The sequence below is a fragment of the Zootoca vivipara genome, chromosome 6 (assembly GCF_963506605.1).
Source record: "Zootoca vivipara chromosome 6, rZooViv1.1, whole genome shotgun sequence".
Lineage (NCBI taxonomy): Eukaryota > Metazoa > Chordata > Lepidosauria > Squamata > Lacertidae > Zootoca > Zootoca vivipara.
The window spans coordinates 57,538,588-57,562,244 of NC_083281.1; the positions used below are offsets into that span (position 1 = coordinate 57,538,588).

General features: G+C 44.6%; 1 protein-coding gene across 12 annotated transcripts in view; it reads left to right on the forward strand.

Moving 5' to 3' along the window:
* Window positions 1-23,657, forward strand: part of ZFHX3 (zinc finger homeobox 3) — a 285,359-nt gene that overhangs the window by 149,615 nt on the left and 112,087 nt on the right. For 3 of the 12 annotated variants that reach the window (XM_060276014.1, XM_060276019.1, XM_060276015.1), the window contains one exon: window positions 98-7,527. The exons of 5 other annotated variants lie outside the window; for them this stretch is intronic. The gene's annotated coding sequence lies outside the window, so the exon portion shown is untranslated. 4 more of the 12 variants (XM_035118699.2, XM_060276018.1, XM_060276017.1 and 1 more) reach the window with 4 other exon arrangements.

The following is a 23,657-nucleotide window of genomic DNA, read 5'->3' on the forward strand; positions in this document are numbered from 1 at the left end:
CTTATTTTGGGGGTATGTCTTATATTTCTCAAATGCTTAAAAACCCTGCCATGGCTTACTTTCTGACTACGTATTAAAAAAGGGGAAACAGGGTAAGCTGCTTGTGCCCAGGACAGGCTTCTTGGAGGTTCTCCTTCTTTTCGTCTACTCCCAATTTTGCCTGTACTTAATGTTCATAGAAATAAATTGTTCAAGTTTTCAGTGCAGTAGGGTATAATTAAAGTAGCTCTTCATATGGAAAATCTGCAGCAAAATGCTCTAACTTCTAACAGAAGTGTTGCTGTTCAGGGAACGAGCCACACCCTCCCCCAGGATACAGTGGTACTTTGGTTGTCGAACTTAATCCATTCGACTCCTGGAATGGTTTGAAAACCCAGGCATGGTTTCCAATTGGCTGCAGGAGCTTCCTGCACTCAATTGCAAGCTGCATCAGACGTTCAGCTTCCAAAAAAAGTTTGTAAACCAGAACACTCACTTCCAGGTTTGCGGCATTCGGGAGCCAAAATGTCTGAGTACCAAGGCGTTCGACAGCTAAGGTATGACTGTATTCCATTTGGAAAATTCCCCCCCCCCCATTTCTTGCTTTCTTTTCTAACTTGACATGTCAACATATTATGACATGTATACCCCTCATTTGGGGGGAGGGTTCTACAAATCTTGAGGTTCCCCTGAGTATGCTGACAAAGCTACAGTGAAACAATAGGGTAAAACAGCTCCACTTCTGTTGACACTCATCACCTGAGTTTACTATTAGAGAGTGATAGGATTCTGACATTTATGGGCATAATGACCACACAAAACATATTTCAGTCACATTTCAAATGAAAGGACTAGGAGGTTAATCCTCATGTGTAGAGAGCTAGTTCATCACTTATAGCATGCAGTGGTGATGGATAGATCATGGCACAATGGTTTGATTCCAGGGAGAGCATCTTCAAATGATTGCACAACATAAACAAGTTGAAAACTTAACCTTTTCTAGTTTTCCAGTTGCTTATGACTTTGATGTAGGTGCTTTGGTTGCCGTACATCCCTCTTCTCCATATCCGGAGGGCTGGACCCAGAGACACTAGGAGGAGCTAGTGATGTCTCCATTTCTGGATTGCTGTCTTCCTGATAAACTCTTGGCATGACATAGATCTGCACCTCCTTTCTTTCTGTTGGCTGCTAGAAATCCTTTTTTCAACTTGTGGTTATATTAGATATTAGCATGAATGAGAGCATACTGGGTGGTGGTGGTGGGAGCTAAGATAGTCAAGAACAATGTGAGAAGTGATACTTTGGTCTAAGTGGCTCAGCTTGCTTGTGGAAAGCTTTGAAGCTGGTTATTAGTTCCCAGTTGTTTGTGCAAAGTTCAAAATGCAACTCAGTCAGAAAATTTAATCAATTAAAGTTTATGTCTCTCCTGAGCCCCAAAATAAACTTTGGAATACCTCATATTATATAAGTCATTGACTGGGGGATAATCTCCTACAAGATATACAAAGCTTTTCTCCAATCAAGGTTGTCATGTTTCTGCAACATACATGAATGTGTGGTGACCTCAGATGTCACCAATAAGTAACGATCAAGGAGTGCACACTCCACAATAGGTTTTAGGCCAAAAGAATCTTACACCCCATATCCAGTAGAATATCCTTTGATATGGCATTTAGTCATATACTAAATGTCAATCATAGCCAAAATATGAAAAAATGAATAAAGAACTTGGGGTGTATATCATCAAACTCTAATGAATAAATGATGATCTCAGATTAACATGGGTGTATATGTGTCATATTTGACACTGGCTTGTCCTGAAATAAAGCAATGGATCAGATCTTATTCAGTGTCATCTTACATGGGATACTGTTCTAGAAATAAGGATGTATCAACATTTACTGTGGATGCACATCACAGCCACACTGGTTTCTTAAGATGCCTCCCACAATTTTTACTTGTTGGAATCATCTGCATTTGTGCCTTCAATATTTCACCTTTAAGAAATTCCCATCCATCTTCAATTCTCTTCTCTCTGAGAATTTCTGACCATGGAATCTCACTTAAGCTTTTAGAAATCCACCTTCATAAAGTCCAGAGTAAATATCCAACTACACTCAGCTTTCCTTTGCCTCTGTATCATGAAACCCAGGAGGACATGATCACTTCCTCCTAAGTTTCCCAGTATTCCCACTTCATTAATGAGTTTCTCTCTGTTGGTGAGGACCAAGTCCAAGATAGATGATCCCCTTGTTTCTTCCACCTTGTGGGAAATGAAATTGTCAGTGAGGGTGTGGAGGAATTTGTTAGACCTTGCATTCTTGACAAGGTTTTGAATTCCAACAGATATTAGGGAAGTTGAAGTCTCCCATGACTTACTATCTCTCTCTCATTTGAATGTATGGTAATCTGCCGTAGGAAGGCATTATCTAAGTCAGGCATCCCCAAACTGCGGCCCTCCAGATGTTTTGGCCTACAACTCCCATGATCCCTAGCTAACAGGACCAGTGGTCGGGGAAGATGTGAATTGTAGTCCAAAACATCTGGAGGGCCGAAGTTTGGGGATGCCTGATCTAAGTCTTCAGTGTGGCTTGGAGATCTATAGCAGATACTCAAAGTAAGGTCACTATTGTTTCCCTCTCTTACAATTTTTACCCTTATACGTACTCTCAAACTGCCTTCCATGTTCCAGGTCATGGATCTCTACACAAGTGTATTTATCCTTTACATATAATGCTGCTACTTCTTCTTTCTTGTTTGGTCTATTCCTTTTGAATAGGTTTTGCCTCTCAATTTCTACATTCCAGTCATACGTCTCATCCTACCAGGTTTCAGTAATGCCTTTTAGGTCATATTTGCTATCCTGTATTGAGCTTGAATTTGTCTTGCTTGTTTCTTATACTCTGTGCATTAGTATAGACCAGGGGTCAGCAACCTTTTTCAGCCGTAGGCCGGTCCACCGTTCCTCAGACCATGTGGTGGGCCGGACTATATTTTTTGGGGGGAAATGAATGAATTCCTATGCCCCACAAATAACCCAAAGATGCATTTTAAATAAAATGATACATTATACTCATGTAAAAACACGCTGATTCCCGGACTGTCCGTGGCCCGGATTGAGAAGCCAATTGGGCTGCATCTGACGCCCAGGCCTTAGGTTGCCTACCCCTGGTATAGACAACTGAAACCATAAGTCACTCCCTCCAGCTGCTTCCTCCTTATACTTTCCTCCCCTTTAGCAGGTTTCTGGATTTTCTGGACCACCATCTCAGTTTCCTGTGCATCAATGAAGCTGTTATCCCTAGTACCAGGTGTTCCCCTCTCATCTGTAATATTGTCTTCCTCCCACTCAGGATTTAGTTTAAAGCTCTCCTGATCAGGTTTGTGAGACTCTTAGCAAACACACTATTGCCAACCACTGTGAGGTCCCACCCATATTTTGCCCAAAGTACTTCCTCAAGGAAGCAGAGACTGAATAAGGAACTGGGACCCAGGTGGCGCTGTGGTTAAACCACTGAGCCTAGGGCTTGCTGATCAGAAGGTCGGCGGTTCGAATCCCTGTGACGGGGTGAGCTCCCGTTGCTTGGTCCCAGCTCCTGCCAACCTAGCAGTTCGAAAGCACGTCAAAATGCAAGTAGATAAATAGGAACCGCTACAGCGGGAAGGTAAACGGCGTTTCCATGTGCTGTTCTGGTTCGCCAGAAGCGGCTTTGTCATGCTGGCCACATGACCTGGAAGCTATACGCCGGCTCCCTCGGCCAATAATGCGAGATGAGCGCGCAGCCCCAGAGTCGGACACGACTGGACCTAATGGTCAGGGGTCCCTTTACCTTTACCTTTAGTGTACACAATACAATAAGCTTTGGTCCATCACCAGTACAGTGTCTGTCATGTTATATATTTATAAAAGTATTTATCTGCTACTAAATCACAAAACATCAAAACAGTTTACAACATTAAGAAGATAATCATGCAATAAAAGCATCAAAAAATTAAAAGCAATTTCAAAGCAAAAACTAAAAACAAGCAGCAATAAACCATTGTGGGAGATGTGCTCTTAATTGCCTGAATAGTCCTGGTGTAATAAAAAAGTTTTCAGCATGCGTTTTAAAGTTGGCACAGAAGGCACCCACTGAATCTTTTTTGGCAGAATATTCCACTGGACCGGGCGAAGGACACTAAAGGTTCAGTTTTTTCTTGTCAAACAAGCCACACCAACTCAGGTACTGATCGATTACTTCTGCAGGTGATCTCAGTGATAGAGATGGGACATAAGGATTCAGGTAATCCTTGAGGTACCCTGGACCTAAGCTGTTCAGGACTTTGTAAATTAATACAAGAACCTCAATATGAGATGGGCAGCCATTGCAGCTGTTTTAACAATGATTCCGCATGTTCTCAGCCAGAGGCTCCCTTCAGCAGTCTGGCCCCACCAGACCCAGGGGCAGGCAACCTCATACGGAGCGCATTACAGCAGTCCAGCCTTGAGGTTATCAACATATGGATGACAGTCATCAGGCTATCCCTGTCCAGGAATGGCCATAGTTGGTGAACCAGATCTTTATGAGGTCATGGAATAGTGTCTTTAAAAAAAGAAAAAGAAAAAAGTAGCTACTGAACTGAAAAGGTGAAATTCTTCTTCTAGGATTCCACCCACCTGCACATTAAAACTAGCATGCATTTAAAAATCAAGAGCAATCATTTTGAATGCAACTAGGATTTTTTTATGGACTGGTGATTATGGCTGGTGGCTATATCTGCCTGGAAAGGACAGGGTTTGATCAAAACTTTTTTGAAAGTGAAGATTTATTGAAAATTTATTTTGGGATATTTTGAATGGTGATAGCATGAGTATGTATACTTGACAGTGTGTTCAGTTCAAAGGGGATTGTGTCCAATGAAGTTCTATTTGGAGTAGGGGCATTGAAATTAATGGAACTATGTTAGTCAAATCCATTAATTTAATGGGTCTGCTCTGAGTAGAACAACCCTGAATACAACCCAAAGAAAGAGTTTGCGCTTTCATTTCACAGATAACTGACTTTCCTGTATGTAGTGTATGTCTATATTAAAGTAACATGTCAGGGAGAAGAGAGCAGCCTTGTTGTTCCTTGCTCTTGCCTGCATATTCTGGCTAGTGTTGGCAAGTGCACCCTTGGCAGTGTTTTTTCTCTCCAAAGGACACATCTGGCTGCGCGGATATATTATTTGTATGGGCCCAATGTTTGTTTGGTGGGTTCAAACCTCACTCCTTTATTTTTGCTATTATTGGTTTGGGTTACAAGCTAGTTACAGTGTCCTATACCGTAGGAAAGCATTGGGACAGATACAGTGCCATGCCACCTCATAGGCAACATATTACTGGATGCATAGATGCATGATTTATGGTGACCCAAAACTTATTTTGAGGCGAACACCCCCAGTTCCTTCTTCATTTCCTCCTTCATTGACTATAGTTGGTGTGTGGCTGCCATATTTGATGCTGGTTTACAACCAAGACCAGAAATGTGAATGTGTGATTTGGCATCATCAAAGTTTACTGTGGGGTGTGCACCCAGAATTTATTATTTATTTATTGTCATCTGAGATCATCACAAATCATGAGCACTGTGCACATGCACAACAATTTTGAATGGAGAAAATTATTGTGCATTTCAAAAGTGAGCAGCCCCCCAGTTTTGTGAAATAAAGAACTGGAACCTGAGAACTAGCAACCCACTTCATTGTAAAGGAGGCAAGTATCTGGAGACTGTAACCCTTGAAAAGGCCTCTTCCTGTGATCCCTGCAAACGGTACTTTTCTATCAAAGAACAATAGCCAGCATCTTGGCTTAACCTTGGCTGTAGGAGTCGAACTCTTGAAAGCAGCCTGGGGTTGAACACCACGCTGGATTTGAAGCCAGAAAGTCAGTGGTCAGCATTTGAGCACTCATGGTCTGAGCTATGTAGTACCTGTAACAAGTGGCAACTGTGGCATCTTACCAGTAGATAGGATTGAGGAGGCTGTGAGTCCTGATTGTGGCCTACTGTATGCTGCCAATGAAACCTTCAGGCAGAAAGGGAAAGCACTGGAGCAGCAGGCAGCAACTGTTACTTTCTTCTGCCTCTGATATGTGAGATTCTGTAGTCCTGGTCTCCATTTGAAATTAAATGCCTGAACTAGATAAAATCCTTTCTGGATCAGACCAGACCTATTGTCTATGCCAGGCATCCCCAAACTGTGGCCCTCCAGATGTTCTGGCCTACAACTCCCATGATCCCTAGCTAACAGGACCAGTGGTCGGGGAAGATGGGAATTGTAGTCCAAAACATCTGGAGGGCCGAGGTTTGGGGATGCCTGGTCTATGCTCCACTCCATAAAGCTCACAAGAGAGTTGTTTGTTGGAACTGTCATGGGAGCCTTTGGAGTGCTGCAGCTGAAGGAAGAGTGAAGATTCCCTTCCTGGGGGGACTTACTTTGGTTTGAAAAAAAACGACAGTCTGGTGCACCTTTGCGGTTGGGTGTTCTTCCTTCCCTGTATGTGTAGATGCAGGAGTATGAAGGGGGGGGGGACTCAGACACTCCATAGACATAGATGTACATAAGCTCCCAGACAGAGACTAGCTGGGCCACATTTTAGAGTGAAACATTTCTCAAGAGCAGGAATGACTCATGCCAGCAAAGTTCATGCCCTCTGGAGAAGGAGGGTCAGTATCTGCTTTACAGGAAAAGTGCTAATCTTGGGTATTAAATCAAACTCTATGGGACAGACAGCTGAAGCTCAGGCACAGATAGGTAAAGTGTGTAATAAGTCCTTTGCATCAGAAAACTCCCAAGTGTGAAGCGGATGGGTCTGTTGACAATTTGCATAGGTGGAGAAGGTAGTGAGCACTGAAGGAGCTGCTTGGTGTTAATGTCACAAGGAACTGCTTGAGGATCTGACAATGGGAATATCTCTACTCTTCCAGCCCTTTGCCCACCTGTCCCCTTTGGAGCTACTTTATAGAAGAGCACTCTTTGATCCCACATGTTGATAGTTGTGACCACTAGATGGCTGAAATGCTCCACTGAAGCACTGTGCTATGTGGTGATGTGGCATGTGAGGAGGCCATGGCTCAGCAAAGTACCTTAGTTGCAAGGCCATATAGCCATCACCTGCCTGGGAGTTTCCTGTAATGATGGTGCTTTGAACTGGAAGGGGTGTTCTCTCTCTCTCTGCTACTTGGACTAAGGACCCCGGGAAGCTGTCTTATGTTGCTGTGTATGACTAGGCACAGCCTAAGGCAGTGCTTCTCAAAGTTGGGTCTCCAGCTGTTGCAAGCTAGCAAGATCAGTGGTCAGGGATGATGGGAGTTATAGTCCAACAACAGCTGGAGACCCAAGTTTGAGAAACCCAGGCCTGAGGCTTTTCAGAAACAGCCCTTTAATCTTGCCTGATCTGCTCTTCTCTACAGGAGTACCCTGCACTGGCCCAGCCACCTCCTTACAGTGAGCATCTTTGTTGCAAGGTTTCTTCTCTTCAGGAGCAGCCTTTGTTCTGTCTCCAGTGGATGGTTGACTGTTTCTAAGGTAAAGGTAAAGGGACCCCTGACCATTAGGTCCAGTCGTGACCGACTCTGGGGTTGTGCGCTCATCTCGCATTATTGGCTGAGGGAGCCGGCGTATAGCTTCCAGGTCATGTGGCCAGTATGACAAAGCCGCTTCTGGCAAACCAAAGCAGCACATGGAAACACCGTTTACCTTCCGGCTATAGCATACTTGCATAGCTACTTGCATTTTGATGTGCTTTCGAACTGCTAGGTTGGCAGGAGCTGGGACCAAGCAACGGGAGCTCACCCCGTCACAGGGATTCGAACTGCCGACCTTCTGATCAGCAAGCCCTAGGCTCAGTGGTTTAGCCCATAGCGCCACCTGGATCTTCCATCTATCTTCCATCAAAGAGAGGGGCTTTAGAATGAGGAAGAGTGGGTATCAATGTTGCCAGGCTATATTGGCTGTGGGAAGGAGGGCAGGCACACACCTTTGCCAGATAAGCCTTCAGGGGTACTGGCAAGCAGGGCCATGCTGGAGCTGAGATGTGGCTGCTTTCTTGGCTTTCTTTCTTGCATCTTAAGGTCAGCTTTGTTGGAGAATTGGTGCAAAACATATGGTTGGGAGAGGACCACTTAGTGTGCCTCTGCACTGACACAGGCAACATTAGTTTTCTTTCCCCTTGGTGGTGATTGAGGCCTGAAAGGTCTTCCTGGAAACCCAAGATCACAGCACTGTTAAGAAATCTGAATGGGCCACCAGCCAGCTGCATCCTGCCTTACACAGTTGGAGGTGTTGCAAAGATTGGGAGAAAGCAGATGGCCTGGGGCTGCCTCTGGAGCAGGCAGGTTGCCACCACCTTTCAGGGCTTGGCATCAAAGCAAGGAGGCTTTCCAGTTCCACAGTAGATTAGCTGGAGAGGCTGGCTGTGGGCCATTATGGCAGCAATCTACCACCTCTTTGCTTCATCTCCACATGTTCGTTCTTTATTTTTGGTGTTCTTTATTGGCCAATTCTTGTATAGCTGAGTGCCTGTGTAACTTGAGAGAGAGAGTTTTAAGTTTAGTCCAAGCTGGAAAATAGAGAAGTTGTTTTGAAGGTAGTTGCTACATTTCAATTTCCACCTATTTCTGTGCCCTTTAATATGACTTACGTTTTGCTTGTCAGCTTTACACCAGGTTCAGACACTGGCAGAACAAATGGGTGCATTGCAGGGTAGACTGGATAGGATATTATCATGCAGGCTTTAAACTTGAAGGATTCTTGAATTCAGCAAGATTGCTGTGACAAGACCTTCTGTGTCCTGCACAGGCACCTGTATGGGTGCTAGAGACAGAGAAAAAACAGGTCAATTGCAAACTGGTAGCAAAAGTTGGAGGTTGCTATCATTTTTCTTCCTTATGGTAATGTTTAAGAGGATAGGTAAAGGTAAAGGTACCCCTGACCATTACGGTAGTTCCAGTTTAAGAGGATACATTGGAACAATATCATGTTGGGTTTTAGAGCATAGGCAAATATTGTTAATCAAATATATCATCAAATATATTGGTGGTTGACTGTTAACTCCTGTCTGTTCTGTTTGCTCACTTCAGCCATCCTCTGAACCTGCCTGTTGGTTTCAAGACTCAAAGACTTGTTGCTTCCTTTTCCATTGCAATAACTGGTACCGATTATTGCATTCAGAGCAAGGAGCCTTGCTTCCAGCCTTAAAAAAGAAGAAATAATAATATTTCCTCCATTTAACCAGCAGGCAGGTCCCAGGGGAGGTTACAATAATTTCAATTTCAGTGTTAAAACAGTCAAAACAAATGATAAGAAATGGTGGCAAATGGATTCTCTTCTTTGAAACAGTTTTCTGATTACGCTTTCAACTGGATGTACGTTCATTGGAGAACCAGCTTCATTCTTTTTGGCCCTTTGGAACAGCTTCTAACCTTGTCATGTTTCTCTCTGTTGCCAGGCCTTGGAGCCAAAAGAAGCAAGTAAGAATAATTTGGTTTTGCCTTCCTTTTCACCATAGATTCATTGTGATGATGAACATTTGGAATGCTTGAAGGTTTCTGCCTCTTGAGATTGATGGTGGTGGTAAGACAACTAGCTCCAAATGTCAAGGAGGAAGCTATGCATTGTTGCCAGACAGGGATGTTCCTTACAGGAGTGCAAGTTTTAGGACACAGGGAAGGAATGCCCTGTAGGGCTGTACATTGCAGCTTTGAATTGCACATGGTGGGTCTTTATTTCTTGAGGATTTCATGAATGGCTACCATGTTGGTCTCAGAGTAGATATCAACAGTTCATACAGATCCTTGAGTGAATTTGGTAATAGTGTAAGTCCTGGATTATTGAGACTTCTGCTGTGAGACTGTTCTGGTTCAGTAAATCTGCCCAGTGGTGGTATTTTGGAGTGAGTTGGTCTGTAATTTCTAATGGACCATGATCCTTGAGCTACCTAGTTTCAGTCTGGTGGCTGGGGAAACCCAGCCAGATGGGTGTGGTATAAATAAAATTATTATTATTATTATTATTATTATTATTATTATTATTTTATTTATTAACTTGCAAAATGGAGACTTGCCCCAGTTGTTTTCAGAACTTTCATTCAACTTTCTTTAATCATGCTGATGTCATACAGAAATGTTGCTGAGCCTCTCTGTTTGAATGCAAGCAGAAGCTTTTGTGTGTGTGTTGGGGTCCCCAGCAGGGCACCCTGGAGAATTTTTGCTATCTTCATCTTGCTTAGTTAGAAGCTGCAATTACTGCTCTAGCACTAATTACCTTGCCTAGCCATTAGATCACTTTACATGGAGAGCTTGGAGGCTGCCAGCAAAGGTCAACCTGGGGGCTTCTTGCTAAACTGCCCTCCAGTGACAGCTCTCATGAAAATGCATTAACAAAGCAGAAAGCTTGCAAAGGTAAATTTGAGCTGTATCCAGCTACAAAGGCCATGGAGTTCTAGTAGAAAATAGGCAGTAGAGTCCTGTTAGAAGCAAGTGCTGGTGAGAAAGGGGCTTTTGACAGGTCTTTCAGAAAGCATAGGCTCTGAAGGTGGCTCTGAACAATATAACTTTGCTAACATGTATATTTAGCATTGAACGTGTAATAGAACCAGTCAGTGTTGGAGGCCACTGCTGCTTGTGCTTTCTTCCCCGCAGAATTGCAAGTGATATTCTCATGCAGTGGAAGTTGTTCCCAGTACCAGTCACCACATGGAAGCAGCTTAAGATCCAAATAGTTTACTGTTGCAGAAGATAAGGGTTAGTAAAACAGTTGTATGCAGTTAGTAAAACGTAGATGTATGCAGCTTGCAGGCTTTTGCAGATGCAGCTATATACAGATGCATACAGGTACAAAGTATCTCCCCTGCTCTAAATAAGTCCAGCAATTCAAGATGTAGCACTGGACAAGTAACACAGACTGTCATACAGACTAACTGCAGACTGACACTACTGAGTTGACATGCATTAATCACAGATATAGTCAGGGTACTGGGTCATTGCCATAGCAACAGGTTTGGCTGACCTTGCACCTGCAGTTAGCTCATCCATGGGGTGATTTATGTTCATGAAGGAAATTAACCCCTTCTCATTTTCAGTTATTCCAGCACTGTTTGGGGTCCTCTTGTATATTTGAACATGCTATTCATTTGCCATGGCTTATAGCACCCCAGAGAAGAGGCCCTATACCCTCAGTGCCATATGTAATGACCTGTCTTAGCTAGGAGAATTGAATGTAGGGATGCTGAGGAGCTCTGGATATGTGAAGTGTTGAGTCTTGAAGCAAAAAGTTAAGCAAACAGTCATCTGTTGATGTCTCTAGGTCCCACCCAAGCTGTTGAAGAGTGATAGAGATTTAAAAAGGTAAAGGGACCCCTGACCATTAGGTCCAGTCGTGACTGACTCTGGGGTTGCGGCACTCATCTCGCGTTATTGGCCGAGGGAGCTGGCGTTCAGCTTCCAGGTCATGTGGCCAGCATGACAAAGTTGCTTCTGGTGAACCAGAGCAGCGCATGGAAACTAGTGAAAGCAATTGATTAGTGATGCTGTTGGGTGCTCCCTTCCTTCCCTGTGCCATTTCTGTGGATTCAGGGAGTAACTTGAGTTGACCCATATCTGTACTGACTTTTAGTTGCTACCATGTTCCACTTATTAGATGCCTAGTTGGCTAATGGAAGCAAAAGATGAATTGCCTTGAAGTCTGTGTACTTCTTTGCTGCAACACAGGTTTTCCAGCCCCTCTGCCTTTCATCCTAATGAATATTATCCAAGTAGTTTAGAACCAAGCAGGCTGCTGCTTAAGTGGATTTAAACTAGATCTACTGAATGAACAGAGCAAAAAGGGAATGTGAAAGTGACAATTTACTGAAGGAAAGTGAGGGGTTGTACAAAGCTATTGAGAGTAGTCTCGGAAGACCTTTGAAGAGCATGGGACAGCAGTTGGCATGAAACAAGTCAATTTCAAACAAGCTCCATTGAAAATCAAGGATAGCTCTTTACTTATACCTGCTTTTTGAGATATATGGTAGATCTTGCAGAAAGAGGCCTCTGTAAGTAAAGTACAGAATTGTGCCGCATGCACAAGATTTGGCTGTCTGTCGTCACAACATACAGTAATAGACAAGTAATCATCTTGTGGAGTGGTGACCAGTGGTGGCTGAAACTGAATGTTATTAGGGGAAATAATGTATAGTATGTTAGTGAGAAAAGGTAGCATTTAGACCAGGGCAGCAGCTGCTCCTTGTTGTTATTGTTCATTTTTCTTCCTTTTTTTAGCAGGACCCAACTGTCAACTTGCTTATTTTGGGAGGACTCACTTGTAAACTAATTCCATCTTTTGAGCACACTCTCCTTCTCTTCAACATAAAAAATCAAGAATACCACATCAGTAATTAACACTGACTCTCAATTTGACTCTCAAACAGTAATCAGTTGCTACTGGTCTGGTGAAAGAAGAAGAACCTCTTGTTTTACCCATCCAGGGAACACATGGATTCACTATATACGGTAGTAGGAATGTCATTAGCATTGCTATTTTGATGGAGCCTGATATGAAGAGCAAAATACCGGTAGCTATATCCCCCCAATACTTCCCTTATTTCTTAGGGCAAGGGATAGTACAGTACTGGGAGAGAGTGGGGAGCCCAAGGTTCTTCCTCTGCCACATGCGCTCTGCCCCTCCTCTCTGAGAATCACTGAGGTTTCAGCCAGTCTGACATGGGAGGAATTTCAAGTATTTTTCAGCCCAGAAGGCGGTTTAAGTCTTGGGCTTGTTTGTGTGTGAGAGCTTCAGAAGTGTATCCTGGAATGAAAGCAGCTGATCCTAAGTTAGTGTGGAGGTCTTTGGCCCAGGCTTTGCTGATACCTGGATGATCCTTCTATTCCTTTATGCAACGGGCTGAAGGCTGCACTTTGTACTCTTGTAGGGGCTCTGCAATTATCATAATAAACAGTTTTATCATCTGCTTGGCAATCAATAATGTGGCTTATGCTGCTTTAGTATCTCAGTGGTATTGATTACCTTAACAGCTGTGCAACTGCGGTCAGCTTCTGTTAACCCCTGGTCTGCTGCAGGGACCTGTCTGCCCTGAAGGGGCTGGGTGGGAAAATGGGCTATATGTGTGTAGCCCAGGCAGTACTGCAACTTGACAGAATGCCAAAATGGCTATCCAGGTGTAACCCTTAGTCCTGAGACTTAGTCCTGACAGCTGAGCCTGAAGGTCTCAGGTGGCATAGACACAGCCTGGAGCATGAGGATTCTGATCAGACTCTGAATGGGCAGGGGCAAAATGGAACATTCTGCCTACTTGTTGCTTGGACTCCTGTTACTTTTGGGGCCTTGAAATGACTTCTTCTTGCCCTGGCTAAAATGAGCTGCTCTGGTCCTAGGGACAAGGGTTTGCTTCTGGGGTCTTTCCTGTAAGACGTAGTCTCCATATCAGACCCCAAGGCTGGGTTCCACCTACCTATCTGCTTGATGCAGATTTGTATACCTGGTTATGTTGGGCATGAAACATGCCCTACTCTGCCTCATCCCTCAAAGCAAGAATGTATGGGTAGCACTGTTTTTTGGGTTTGGGGAAGCTTCCTTTGCCCAGAGAGCTGGGCCTTACCCAGGGGAGGGTTTCATGCCCTTTGGCATTTGGACACTGGGTCTTGTGGCCCCATCCTTCTCATAATGGAATTTCCCATCATTTGCTGCCCTACTGATTTCTGATCAATGAAAATGAAATTGCATCACCTCCTCAGAGGCTCTACATATTGCTGCTGCTTCCAGCTGTTGTCAGTTCTGGTAATATAATCTCATCAGGCGTGTGAGAGGGTAATAAGAAATAAAAAAATAAAGCCCTGCAATTAGCAGGAGGCCAAGCTGTAGAGTAACCATTTCAGTGCTGGTGTCCAGAAGTATTGAGAGCTCTTTGCATCTGCCCATCCCAAGGCCCAAGTAACTCCTTTCCTCTGGTCTCCCTTGAGCATAGATGAACAGGAGTTGATTCCAAGGAGAGAGCCCAGAGTCAGAAACAATGCTCTGTCCTTTGAGCTGGGTTTTCCCATGGAGCCACCCACGAAAGAAATCTTGGGATCACAGTCAGAAACTCACCAGTACCATATACTTAATGTGTTGCTGCTAGTTTGCTTATTTTTTTATTTTAACATGGTCTTAGGAAGGAAAGGGGGAAGACTGCTGGGTTGATTTATTCATTGGAATTTATATCCCACCCATACTACCATCAATTAGTTGTTTCCACTTCTCTTACTTTGTGCATGCAGATGTTCTGCTGAGCTATCTTCAATGCTTTCAGAGACCTTTTAGCTAGAAATCATCAACTATCTTGTGGCAGTGAGTTCATGGGGTGGGTCATATGTAGTGTAGTATATGGGGTGACTTCCAAGTTCTACTATTATATGGAGAAGGAGAAAACATTTTTTAAATCACTTGCCACATTTTTCATAAGTTTATAAGCTCCAGTTGCATGCTATCTTGTACTTAAAATGTCCCAAGCACTTTGGCTTTTCTTCATCAGGAAGTTGTCCCAGTTCCATGAACATTTTAATTGCCTTTTTGGTGGTGATTTCAGCTCTACAGAAAAGGGCAGTGAAAATTTTCGGAGTGTTGGAGCATGTCAGATGTGCAATCAAGAAGGTTCTGACTTCTGACTCTTCTTGACTTTCCTCTGTAGAAGCATTGTTCTAAAGATGTGCCCCCAGTAAGCCCATTTCTGTACATTTATTGGCTGAAGCACACTGTAGCCAAATATTTTCCCAGTTTTATTAGAACAAAGCTAAAAAGAAGCATTTTCTCTAACATTTAACGGGGGGGGGGGGGAGATAGCATGTTCTTTAGTTGCTTAGACTTCAGCCACTTATTGAATGGCACCTTTTGGCAGAAGGAGGTGTTGTCTGAGAAGTCTGGCCTGATCTGGCTGTGTTATTGCCCTGGGAAACTTCTTCCCCCTCTTCCTGAGCCAGGGACTCAGACCTGCTGTGTTCCCTTCCTGGGTTGTCAAACATTTGTGCTGGCTTCCTGTGGCTTGGAAATCTGTTTACACTCAAGGGGCTGCCTGAAGATCAGAAGGCCTTGCTGTGCATCAGTCTGCCTTCGTGTCTTGTGCCCACTTAAGCAGGCTATGTTGTGTCATTCTTGTTAGTTTTGTCAGCTTGCCAGTTCTGGCTGCTGGTGGCAAGCCCTGTGGAGCAGGGGCGTTCCTGAGAGGAAATCCCCCACCTTCCTCTTAAGTCTATCTTGCTTTGGGTCTTTTCCCCACTGCTGGATCTGGTAGGGCAGAGGGCATGTCCCTGTGTGGTTTTTAAGGAAGCCTCAAACTGAACTTGACCATTGCCCTTCTGGGAGCAGCCATTCTTCCTCTGCCTAGGAAACTCCAAAGCCCTTGCCAGGGATCAGGTCAGGGTAGAGTGGCTGTGTCTGAGGGGAGGGGCTGTGAAGTGTTTGCTCTCCTGTGTTTCCTTGCCCTCCCACAACTGCTTAGAGTTATTCTGCCTCCGCCTGGATTCTAACCGCAGTGGTGAGGTTGCTACACAGTCCCTGTACTGGCTGAGTTGGCAGCTTTCAGTTCCAGTCTGAGTTTATATTTGTGCTGGAAATAGCCGAGCTGAGGAAGTTGTGCCTGGCTTCTGGCACAAGGCTGATGCCTCTGGGATTGACCCCACTTAGAAGCCATTGTTGTGCTTGCTGGCGAAGCAGGAGAGAACCTTGTTTGCAGGTTTTGATTTCTCTTTAAATGCCACTGCAGCAAAACTTTTAAATCTAGTCTGCTAAAGGTGAATTGCAGTTTGAATGCTTTAGACAGTCCACTTCTTGATTACTGAATGTACTGTTGCTTACTGATGGAAAAATAAATGTCTGAGAGTCCACTCCTAAATGTCTTCTTATAAGTAAGTGTCACTGGGTTAATTGGGACTTACCACCAGGTAAGTGTGTAGAGGGTTACAGTTTGAATGAACCAGGAATATTGCTAAAATCAGAGCCTCTCAAGAAGCCATTATGTTTTGTATCATGCTTTAGGATCGGTACCATAAGGCACGTTTCTGGAGCTTCTTTCCTTGCTTACCATTTGGCCAGTAATGGGTTTCATTCCCAGTATTCTGAGTGAAGTTCTGCCCTTGCTTTTTCCTTACAACAAGCACCAGTTAAGAGCAACCCAACCACAGATATTGCTGGGTTCAAAAGGTTTTCTTGGGGCTCTGGGTGATTTTCCTGTTCTATGCTAGTGGCTCTGTTGAAGCTACAATCTACTTCAGGAATGGAAAACAAAACAAAACAAAACAAAACAAAAAAATGTGGCAACTTATTGTCTAACACATTTATTATGGCATATAAGCTTTTGTAGACAGCAATTATGTCAAGATAATATGCCACAAGACTTGTGCTTTGCTACAACAGACTAAAACAGCTACTTCTCCACTGGAATGGAGAACTGACTCAGGCAGTTAACACAACTGTGCCTTGAAGATTTCTTGCTTTAGTCTTCCAATGAGTGATTAGATGGCAGGGCAATGAGCAGCTTGAGCCATCATAGCAAAAGATTAACAATGAATCTGACCTCACATGTGTGAGAGCTTGTTTTAGAACCTGCTCTGTTGTGGTGGTGGTGAAAATAGGGTAGTCATACGTCAGGGATTTCCTGGACATATTCAGAATACTGCAGTCGGCAGAAATAGGCAAAAATGTCTTGTAAAATCCAGATGTATGGCATGCCAATTTTCCATAAAAATACTGTAGTTCAAAAACTGCTTTTTTTCTGCCCAACAATTTTGTGTGATCTCCACAATCAGGACCAGCAAGACATAGTTGACTTCTCATGGTAAGCTTATGGCTATCAAGCATAGCTTTCTCTCTAATTTTGTGTTATGACAGACTACCCATGGAACATAGGCACTGGGTGCAGGGGTCCCTGGGTACCCCAGGCCCCATACCATTCCCCATAAAGAGGCTGGGCACGCACAAATTTTTCTGCCGGGGCTGAGCACGCTGCGGGAGCGTGCAACCCAACATCAGCACGCCCAGTGGTGGAGCATACTTTCCCACCACTTGACCCTGGGTATACAGGGCAAGGATGGAGCCCGCTGTGCCTGGCTTGGCTGGGTGTGAGACTACTGGGTGTGAGACCACCCCCATCGTTCTGCCCGGACACTGAGGTCCAGTACCGAGGGCATTCTGGCGGTCCCCTCGTTGCGAGAAGCCAAGATGCAGGGAACCAGGCAGAGGGCCTTCTCGGTGGTGGATGTCCCATCAGATGTCAAAGAGAAAAACAGCTACCAGATTTTTAGAAGACATCTGAAGGCAGCCCTGTTTAGGGAGGCTTTTAATGTTTAATAGATTGTTTTATTTCATTTTTCTGTTGTAAGCCGCCCAGGGCGGGGTATAAATAATATATTATTATTATTGTTATTGTTATTGTTATTGTTATTATTATTATTGCATTTGCAGCATCCTCACGTGGCGCTGCCCAGCTGAGGAGAGGAGTGGCAGCGCTGTCACAGCTCTCCTACTTCTCTCCACCTCTCGGATCAGACCTGACCCAGGAGTGGAGCTGTGGCTGGGTGTGAGGAAGCTGGCAGGACCCTTGTGCATGCAACTCTGTACAGGAAAGAGGCGGCATCATGGCAACACAGCTGCTGCCTCCTCTCCACCCAGTGCAGGAGAATGGTGCCACTGTTGCAATACGGCTGCCACGAGTCGTATCCTCTCTGCGTGAACAGAGCTGAAGCTGGGTGTGAGGGAGCTGGCTCAGTACAGTAGAGGGGTGGCAACACTGCCTCTGCCTCTCCTCCACTCTGCCTCCAGGTCAGATCTGATCTGAAAATGGAGCTCCGACTGCGTGCCAGAGTCAGGCTCCAATGAGGGAGCCCGCGTGGGGGCACCTGGTCGCACCCCCTCTTCAAAATGTGTTTGGGGCCACCGCAGGCGTGCTGACGTCAGGCACATGCGTGCATCCAGCTTACGCAGCCCTGGGCACCCACAGTCCTGGGGCTAATCTGGTGGGCCCGCCATTGAAGCCGTTTGTGTTACACCATGCTCCCACACCAGGGGTCGGCAAAGTTTATCTTGCCTGGGCCAGATCGGTCCTGTGGAGATCCCTCCATGGGCTGGGACATGTGAGCGTGCCCACCCACGTTTTTTGGTGTCTGCACATGCGCAGATGCGATTTCCAGTGCCATGTTTAGCGCAGCGCGCGAGGGGCATCTTGATTCGGGGGCGGCTTGTGGGCCAGTCAGACGACCTCTGTGGGCCGCTTCCGGCCCATGGGCTTTAGGTTGGTGACCCCTGTCCTCCACCATAGCAGCTATTTTGTGACTGATGTCCACAGAAGTCTTAAAAAATGCAAAATGTGCCCACTGATTCAAAAGGGTTGGTGAGCCATTCTCTAAACTAAAAAGCCCCTAATATCATCCTCTTGATCATTTTGGTTGCCCTTTTCTGAACACTTTCTAACTCCACAATATCTTTTTTGAGGTGAGGCAACCAAAACTATACACAATATACAAAGTACAGTGGCACCATAGAATTGTTTAATGGCATGATGATATTGGCAGTTTATTTTCTATTCCTTTCCTAGTAATAAAATGGAATCCACAATTTTCACAACTACCACCCACTGGATCAACATCTTCATTGAGCTTTCTGCTGTGACTCCAAAGTTTGGTTCCTGATCAGTCAGTACCACTTCAGTCTGCATTAGTGTATGAGTGAAATCTAGATTATTTTTATTTTGGTTTTTTGCGTGTGCATCACTTTACATTTGTTTACACTGAATTGCATTTACTATATCAATTTCCAGTTACACCGTTTGGAAATATCCTTTGAGAGCTTTCCACAATCCATTTTTGTTCTAGTAACCCTGAATTATTTGTGGTCATTTGCTATCTTAATGGTCACCCTTAACTCCAGGTCATCAATGAATATAAGTTTAAAAGCACAGTTCCCAATACTGATCCATGGAGGACACAACTTCTTATTCTTCCATTGTGAGAACTTGTCTAGTTATTCTTTCTTTCTTTTTCCTGTTTTTTAACCAGGTAGCTGATCCACAAGAGCACCTGTTGCCTTATCCTATAACTGCCAAACTAGTTCAGGAGTCTTTGATGATGTGCTTCATTGAAAGCTTTTTGAAATGTTGAGTGCACAATGTTGATTGGATCACCACTAATTATATGCTTAGTTGCTGGGCTGGGCAATACCTGGTTTCCAGCTTTGTGATATGTCAGCAGCTAAACATCGTGATATCCCAATATACCACAATGTCCGAATTAAGGATGGAATCTACCATATGTAGAGGGATTGGCTGGCTTCACAATTTTTCCTGCACTGTGATTTTTCTCAGCACCTGCTCTTGTGATTCACTACCCCCCTGCCTGAGGTAGGGGAGAGCTGAGTCAGCAGAGTTAACAAGCTGCAGGAATCGAGGGAAGCATTGGCTGGCTTCACATTTTTTCCTCACATTGTGATATTTGTATAGCGCACGCACGCACGCACGCGCACCCACACCCACCCACACACCCACCCACACACGATTTGTGATATATTGCCAGGTCAAAAATTATGAAACGGATATCATGATATGGACTGCAAAACAGTTTGGGACGATATAACAATATATTGCCCAGCACTACTTAGTTGACACTTCCAAAGAACTGTAAAATGCTAATGGGACTTATCATTGCAGAAACCATGCTGGTTCTGCTTCAGCAAGACTTGTTCTATATTTTTAGTAATTCTATATTTAATAATGTTTTCCACCTTTCCCCTGGCATACAATTTTCCAGATCCTTTTTTAAAAAGTGGTGTTACATTTGCCACTTTCTAGTCTTTGGGTATGGAGGCTGATCTTACAGATAAATTACATATTTTGTAGTGAGTGACTAGGGATCTGTTGCATTTTCATACACAGGAATATTTGGAGGAACTTTTGGTCTGCTGTGAACAGTTTGCTTTATACTTTCTGTGGTGTTCTGATTAGGACACCACATTTTAGGATTAAACCTGCTACTTTTGTATCTTTGGATACCTTTCAGTTTGTGCAACACAAGGGGTGTGGATAGAATTCTAGCACTCTTCACATGGGGCTTGCTTTCAAGGGTTCTACAACCAATTCATAATACAACTGCCAGAATGTTGATTGGGTTGAGCTAAGAGGATGCATGAACCCAATCTTGAATCAGCTTAATTAGCTTTTAGAGGCTTCCATACTCAGTTCAGAGAGTGCTGGTTTTGACCATTAAAACTCTAAATGTCCTGCACCTCAGGCAGCTAAAGGATCACTGTCTCCCACTTGAACCTACCCAGCCCTACTGCTATCTGGAAGAAAGCAGAGTCTCATCTGGGGCAGGGCCTTTTCCTGAATGTGGAACTCTCCTTAGCTGAGGCCTGCTCTATCTCTTCTTTATTGATTTAGGCAGTAGGCTAACTTCGGTAGAGCCTTTGGGACCCTCTTTTGAGTTTGAAGGGGTTTCTTTGCTTGACTGGCTTTTGCTGCTGATTAATTAATTACTTATTGTTACTTATTCCAGTTATTTATGGATACATGAGAGATATTGAGCTCTCTTAAGGAAAGGCAGTAGTAAAAAGGTATGTTTTAAAGACCTTTTCAATCCCACAACTAAATACCACATGTTATCTGGGAGAGGGTTCTACCACTGCCACCTCCCCAAAGTTATTGGTGTTCTCTACTACTGTTGTGTTCTGTTTTGATCACTGTAGTAAGTTATAGTTGGATCTTCAATTTTTGACCCATCTTGGGGATGTTTTTAGTCAAAAGGCAGGGTATATATGTTTTTAACATAAATAGGTTGTGGTATACCTTCAAGGTGTAACAGTGGAGTCAGGGCTTGAGAGTTCCAGGAGCAGGGATGAATTGAAGCTGGGAAGAGCAAGAGCCTGGGGGCTGCAATGAGAGGTGGTGTTGGTGGGGGCTTTAGGTTTTCAGTTCCTTCTCTCTCTCTCTCTCTAACTGAAGATCATTGATTTTACGGGAAAACATGTTTACAGACAGTGCACTGATCGACCTGACTAGTTGACTTCTGCCTCCTTAAGTAAGAGCTACCTTTTCCTTAATGACTGGCTGATAGAGAGAGATGCAGTAGTGCTGGATATGTAGAAGGAATTTGGACAGGAAAATTCTTTGTGGGGTGAATTTGTTTAAGCTGGGTTCAGCCCCCAAGCTGGGATGTGTAATCTCTGTTTTGGGCTATGAGTTCAGACAGAGACAATTCCTGGAGTCTATGACTGCATTTCCCCCTAAGTGACTAGAAGCTCCGCATGAAGGAGGCCTGGTCCCTTTCAGCACAGTTTGTGTGACTGGTATTCATAGGCCTGGTTGGTTGGCAGAGCATCCCTCTCAGGGCCTTTTGCTGGCATCTGATAAGAGCATAAAAGGGGTAGGGTGGTGGTAGCAAGAATACCTTTCCATGGTGTGTTTCCTTCATTGGTTAACTTGTTGGGTAGGGGGAAGGGCAGTCAGAACAGCCGTGAGGCCAAAGAGCCCACCAATTAATTGGGAAGCATTTGCCGGTTTCTCTGGCCTGGCCTGCAGAGGAGATTGGCTTTCCTGTCAATAAACAAGTCCCTAGTGCAGCATCAAAGCCGCAGTCCTTTATCAATCGCAGCCTCTTCTTCCCGCTTGTTCCTGTAACTTACCAAGCATTTATGACATTGATTTTACAATCAGGCTGTTAACCCTCCCGCCCCATCAGCTCTGCCAACCCTATTGGCCCCACCTGTCAATCAGACAAGTCACAGCCAATAGGATAAGTTTGCTGTAGTACCTCTGCTGAGAGTGCCAGATTTGTCCTCTTGGCTTTCCAGCTTGAGCAGCCAGTTGTTTTTTGCCCCCTGCCCCAGTAAAACTTTTCAGATGAACCTTCAGCACTAAACCCTTCAAAAGCAGGAAGTTTGTGGAAGTTGCTGCTGAGTTTTCTGGTCCAGCAAGATTAGATGCAGAGCTATGAAGATTCTAGACACTGCAGAGAAGTGTTATATTGCCAGAGGAACAGGACATAATATGTTTGAAGTGGGAGCCAAAAAGGAACTCCATAAAAGATCTGTCACTCTGAAGAAGTCTAACAAGGCCATCTTAGAAAAGCTGCTTTCCCTTATGCCACTGGGGAAAGGCTGCACAGCTGTGAACTGAACTTCTGTCAAGTAGAACCATGGAATGGGCCACCAAGGGCAGCTGCTGACTGGCCTCAGACAGAGCTAGCTGAGCCAAGAGAGGGTTACAAGTGGAGGTTGCAGTACTTGTTGTTATGCTGTATGCTGCCCTGTGCTCTAGTAAGAGATAGGCAGTATATAAATAAAATGAGTAAATATTATAGTTTTTACATCTGGTGTCAATTTTGAGGACTCTGGGTTCCCTTCCAGCCAGTGTGGTGTAGCTAGAATGTTGGCTTGGGACCTGGGAGACCACGGTTCAAATCCCCACTCAGCCATGAAGCACACGAAGTAACCCTGGGCCAATCACTTGCTCCCTGCCTAACCTATCTTGCAAGGTTGTTGTGAGGATAAAACAGGGAGAAAGAGAAATATTTACACCACCTTGAGCTCCTTAGAGGACAGGTGGGATACAAATGCAATAAGCAAATAAACAAGTTTTTGTTAATGCTGGAAATGTGAAGAGAGTGGCAAGAGTAGGAAGTCTTTCGGTCATTCAGGAAATGCCTATGGGCAGTGCTATTTTTCTGGAAAAAGAGGTCAGGAATGCTTCCCTTGTTGGCAATGGTGCTCACCTGAGAGGTGCTGGAACAGAGTTCTGGTGAGTTCCGTCTATAAAAAAGGGCTGCCTGTGGGCAGTTGACTCAGGCGGGGGTGGCGGCGTGAGGACAACAGAAGCTAATGAGCATCTCAGTTGCTGACAATGGAGGGATGGCAGGAGCAGACTTTGGTATTTCAAATTTCAGGGACACCCTGTGTGATGCCAAAATTTGGCGGGCCCCCAGCTCTCTCCTTCTGTGCTGCTCAAGTCACTACATCACAGTTGTGGTACCCTGTGGCACCCTCTAGGCTCGATTCCCAGTGTGGTGGAATCAGTCACACTGCCCTAAATCAGCTTCTTTAATTGGGAGCTGTTGACAGGCATTGCTCCACTGTAGCCTTCCCTCAGGCTTCCCTGGTTCATTTGACTCCACCCTCTGAGCAGCCCTGAACAGGAAGTAGGAAGTGACTTCTGGCAGACTGAGCAACAACATCTTTTCACTGCTCTTCAGCTGCGCTGTGTTGGTGCCTTAGCCTTGTGCTGCCCTGTTTCTACCTGGATTCTTCCCAGTCCGGCTATCTGCTTCATTCCTCTTTAGTTACTGCCTGCCTTCAGGCTCCTCTTCCTTTCCCCCTACTCTCAGCAGCTGTAGGCAGAGAGGAGGTATCATTCTCCAGGTAATCAAGCTTGGCTACCATATGCTAAAAGTCCAAAGTGCATTCTGTCAGTCTGTGGAACCCATTAGGTTCCAGCAGGTGTCAAGTGGAATTTAAATGTGATCAAAGTGTCTCAAGAAGCTGTCAGGATGATCCTTTGGGGAATGAGGACTAAAACGTGAGAGGCTTGAATGGTAGCAGCACCATCAATGTATATGTTCCAAACTCAGATTGCAATGTGACAGAATTGCACACTGTTTGAAAAATACTCACTTTGTCCTTTGCTTGGCTGAACTGGTCATGACTCCGCT